The sequence below is a fragment of the Pipistrellus hanaki genome (assembly GCF_964339955.1).
Source record: "Pipistrellus hanaki genome assembly, chromosome: 20".
NCBI lineage: Eukaryota > Metazoa > Chordata > Mammalia > Chiroptera > Vespertilionidae > Pipistrellus > Pipistrellus hanaki.
The window spans coordinates 6,083,416-6,088,711 of record NC_140522.1 but is presented as its reverse complement, the minus strand read 5'-3'; the positions used below and the strand labels follow the sequence as shown (position 1 = coordinate 6,088,711).

The following is a 5,296-nucleotide window of genomic DNA, read 5'->3' as shown; positions in this document are numbered from 1 at the left end:
GTTTATGTACATGTGTTTCTCTGTCCCTTTGAATAATGCAACAGGTAAAAACCAACCAATGGCCTGGCCAGTGTGGCTCAGTGGTTGAGTATTGACCTATGAACCACAAAGTCACAGATGGATTCCCAGTTAGGGCACATACCAGGTTTGCAGGCTGGATCCCCAGTAGGGGGCATGCAGGAGGCAGCCAATTGTTCATTCTTTCTCATCATGGGTGTTTCTATTTCTCTCTCCCTCTCCTTCTTCTCTGAAATCAATAAAAATATATATATTAAAAAAAAAAAAAACAATGGAGAGGATACAACTGGATGCTCAAAAATGAATAAAACAACTAATGGATAACTGCAATGTCTGCATGACTAATGTGATTTCATTTAACTGCAATCATTTGAAAATACCAAACATACTACTCTAAATGGCTAATATTTCAATCACTTTTTTAAGTCAACAAGTGTGCCCTAAAGGATTTCTAAACACATAGTGGAACAGCAAACTAAATTCTGACCCTGACATTTATATGTTGAGAGCCCAACAGATATTGAAACTTTGCAAAAAGGGAGACTTTCCTCTTTTGCCTTTATTTTGTTTACTTGATTCTCTTAGTTTAGACATTCAAGTTAGCAAAAACGGAGTGCATCCATAATGGGCACACAGACTGGCTGAAAGCAAATGAGCAACAACAAAATAATTAAAAGATACTCAAAGAATAAAAGAATGTACCAATAAAATTCTCCCCAGGATAATTTCCCCCTCAAGTTCAACAGGGCAAAAGATCCACCATAAAAGAAGCAAACAACCATCCTGAAACTTAATTACATTTCAAAGTACTGCAGTCACATGAAAGGAACAAAACATTTTTGTTCAATAGTTTGCCTACCAGATGGCATTTCTAAATATAGTCATCTCAAACCTTCTGTTTGTTCTATAAATAAAGATGAAAGAAATAGCAACAATAGCTAAGCATTTAAATCACTGGAAATAAAAGAGCACTTTGATTAGGTTGGAAGAATCTGGCCGATTCGAAATAATGATCCTGAATCTGGGAAGGCTCAAGTTCAAGGTGAAACTCAGAATCCCAACCTTCAGGTACTGCTCAAGCAGGTGGTCACTGTGATGGAGAAATAAGCCAGGAACTAACACCAGGAGAATTGGGGACATCTGAAGAACCACAGGAATTCTTAATCGATAGGAGATTCCAAATCCCAGAAGCTTTGCTTTGATTTTGTGTTTAAATAACATAGCTGGTGTGTGTCTTGTCTTATTTTTTGTGAGCTAATGTGTAAATGTGGGTCCCAGTTAAGGACCTATGTAGAGGCCTGCCTGAGAAGGCACATGGACATTCTTTAAATTGTTAGCTGAGCCCAAGGCACTGGCAGAGTACCTTTGTCCAGGTGTCAGCAGGGGCGGGTCTAGATATGTAAATCCAGTGATCCTAGGGCCTACTTAAGTATGCAAATAAGCTCCTTTGACCCTATAAAATAAACCTGCTGCGTGGTTCCAGTAGCCTTGCTGCCTCTCCATCAGAAAGATGGCGCCCACCTAGCGCCCAGCTTGATGAATCTATTTCTGCCTCCTTGTCTCTTCTTTCTCTAATTTCTTTATCCCCAGCTCCTCCACTCAGGAACCGATGGACACAGAAAACAGAGAAACAGCCCACCGCAGACCTAAGTCTGGAGTCAAATGGGCCCTAGGTGTGAGTCTAGACTCTACAAAGGACAGGTAGGATGACCCTGAGTCAAGTTCTTTACCTCTGCACCTCACTGGCAAAAACAGCAACAGTTCCGAGTTCTATGGGAATTTCCTTAAGATGCTTCTTGGCACCTCGAATATGCAATGAATGTCAGTTGCTTATTATTATTGCTAGCAATAATAAACACAGCTGTGAAGGAATTGTTTCTGATTTTTTTGCTGTCTCAAAGGCATGGAGTCATGCACAGCAAGGTTTTCCATTTGTAGAACTTAAACAAGCCTTACCTGGCCTCTCTCCACATGGCCTGAGCATAGCGCTGCCCTCTTCTCACCTGGCTCTTGGAGGTTAACGAGATTCACCTGGGGAAGGCGGGTCTAGAGATAGAAGAATTGTTGTGAGAATTCATCATCCGCACTCATCCTGTCCTCCTTAATGACTCCACTCTCAGCTCAAAATCTGTAGGTTTTAGTAAAAGAACTCAAAAGCTCCTTTGTGAGCTGGGTTTCGAATGACATGCGGATTCCCATCCGTAGCATGGTATAACCGTGTGTTAGCACAGAGTGTGATAGAGAAGCAGGTCAGCTGCTTGGGAGTAGGGTGATTACCTTTAACCAAAAAGATAAGTTGCAATGGCTTCAATGTGATGTCGATTACAACGAATGGAAGTCAGGTGTTTAACAGCACTTACAGTTCCACTGGGTTGTTTAGAATTTTTATACGAGGAAAGAGCCACCTGTGCTAGGACTACAACCCTCAGTATTAAAAGATGTCTGTGGTTGGATATTTACATAGAAAGTAATTTTATTTTGGGGGAAGGGGTGCTTTTATAAAATATGATAATTAATATATACATAATATTAACTTAATGGCCCAGCCATTGTAGCTCAGTGGTTGAACCTCAGCACGTGTCCACAACACGTGTCCCTATGAACCAGGTGGTTATGGTTTGACTCCCAGTCAGGGCACATGCCCAGGTTGCAGGCTCGGTGCCCAGAAGGGGACGAGCAGGAGGCAGCCGATCAATGATTCTCTATCATTTTGGATGTTTCTATCTCTCCCTCCCTCTCTTCCTCTCTGAAATCAACAAAAATATATTTTTTAAAAATTATCCATTTAAGTAGATAGTTCAGAACAACATAGACTGATGACAAGAACAGACCCAGAGATAAAGAGCTGTGGGTCAGACTGTTGGACCTCAAAGAGAGGGTGGGGATAAAAGGGAGAGATCAACCAAAGGACTTTTATGCACACATATGAGCCTAACCAGTGGTCAAGGACAATAAGGGGGTGGGAGCATGAGTGGAGGGGGTAGGGGATTGGAATGGGGGTTGAGGACAAATATGGGATACCTTAATAAAGAAATTAATTTTTTTTAAAAGTATATAGTTCAGTGGCTAAAGCCATTAAAGAGTAGCTCCCCATTCTTCCCTCCCCTCAGGTCTTGGTAAGCACTACCTTACTTTCAGTCTTTCATAAAATTGTCTATGCTAGGTACCTCATGTAAGTGAAATCACACAATATTTGTCCTTCGTGACTAGCTTACTTTACTTAACGTAATATTTCCTTTCTTTCTTTCTTTAAATAAGTAATCATTTTATTTGTTGTGCTTAGAAATGTAAAGGTTTGGGGGAGGAATCCTTAAATCTTAATTGAAGTAATAGAAATTCTAGACAGTAAAATATGCCAAATGACAAACGCTATTATTCAATTGTTTTTGAGCAATAATAGGTTGTGTGCCTAAGGCAAATTCCACCTAAGATTACAAAGCCATTTGTTATGGATCCCCTTAGATTCTAAAGCTTAGAAGAATTTGCACAATTATAAGGAGAAAACAGTTCCTTAGATTTAATTTCAGCCTTTGGCTATGTCAGTGTATAAAATAACCATGTGATTACAGTAGGTCCTTGGGTTATGTCAGAGATCAGTTCCTATGGTGCGATGTAACACGGTTTTCTCCATAAGTCGAAACCCGGCTACATAAGCACCTACGTCACTCACATGGAGCACATACACAGCAGTAATGCAGCGAACAGTAAAAACAAATTAAAAGAAAGAAAACAATTCCTGACCTTTACTTGTAGTAAATAAATAATAAAAAACAAAGCACATATGTACCTACGTTGAAATGACGGAACCTAAATAAATGGGAGACGGTGATATAACTACGAAATGACATACGTGGAGTCTAACATAACCCGAGGACTGCCTGTATATAATACTAAAGTGTTTTTATAGTGCCTACTATGTTTTCTGCAGTTCTTTTTTTTTTTTTTTTTTTTTTATAGCGTAATGTTTTCAAGGTTCACCTATGTTGTATCAAAATTTCGTTCCTTTTTAAGGCTGAATAATATTCCATTGTGTGTCTATACCACCTTTTGTTTTCCGTTAATCCAAGGATGGACATTTGAGTTGGTTATTGTGAAAAATGTTGCCATCAACACTGGTGTACACGTATGTTTGCAGCCCTGCTTTCATGTTCTCTGTGCGTGTTTTTCTTTTTGCATTTACATTTTGGAAGTGAAATGGTTAGATCATATGGTAATTCTGTTTAACTTTTTGAGGAGGAACTGCCAAACTATTTCTTCCTTAGCTGCTGCACCATTTTGCGATCCCATCAACAATGCGAGGGGTCCCAAGTCTTCCACTCCATGGCCTACGTTTATTTTCCATTTTTTTTTCCATAACCCATGGGGGTGAGGTGGTCCCCCTTTAAGTTAGATTTGTTCTGTAAACTATTTTTTTTAATTATACAGAGTGCTATTTTCCCCCGAGTATCAATAGCTAGTTAGCTACATCTTGTTCAAGCTCCCAAGCCTAAGCTACTACCCTGTTTCCCCGAAAATAAGACATTGTCTTATATTAATTTTTGCTCCCAAAGATGCGCTAGGTCTTATTTTCAGGGGATGTCTTATTTCTCCCTGAAGAAGAATACGGTACACATTCATTGTTAAATGAAAATAAAGGAAATTTATTACCTGTATACGGTAGGGCAGTACGGTAGTTGTCAACACAAACCAGACAAACTGTGAATCCTACAGTATCAAGAATTTACTCATTTATTCCATGACAATCATGTCATCATCTTCTGGAACATCATCCTAACAATCCAATTCCTGAATTTCCTGGTGAATTTCTTGTGACTCCATTTCTTTCAGAATCAGTGGACCAAATCTCTCATGTTTAGCCTAGGGGGGAGGAGGGGGCTTATTTTTGGGGGGAAGCCCTTATATTTCACTCAGAAGGAAACCTGCAAGTAGGTCTTATTTTCGGGAAAACACGATACCTGTTCCACTTTAAAATTATGAACACCGATCTGTTCCCAAACAAAAAAAGTCCTGAGTTTAGGATTTCTGTTTAAAATCCTACAGCAAAGAAAATATTTTTATACATATTCCTTGCCCTTACCGAAGCTGCCTCTTCTATAAAACCACTCTTAGCAAAAAAACAAAAAACAAAAAAAAGCCCAACTCACAGCATCCACTGAACTGGTGGCTGCAGACTTGACCCAGAAGCGGGACAGCGCCTGACCTGTCGCGCATGCGCGTCCTCAAACACGCCTCGCCCCCCAGCCGGGCGTGCGTGCCGTGCGTGAGTACGTGCGCGGGC

At 40.1% G+C, this 5,296-nt stretch overlaps 1 long non-coding RNA gene across 1 annotated transcript in view; it reads right to left on the bottom strand.

Moving 5' to 3' along the window:
* LOC311614271 overlaps positions 1–5,177 on the bottom strand; it is a 409,943-nt gene extending 404,766 nt beyond the window's left edge. Inside the window, exons 1-2 of the long non-coding RNA XR_014793611.1 lie at positions 5,096–5,177; positions 1,975–2,064 (exon numbers count right to left, since the gene is read on the bottom strand). This is a non-coding gene — a long non-coding RNA (uncharacterized lncRNA). The remainder of the gene's footprint in view (positions 1–1,974; positions 2,065–5,095) is intronic.
* Between the last annotated feature and the right edge of the window lie 119 nt (positions 5,178–5,296).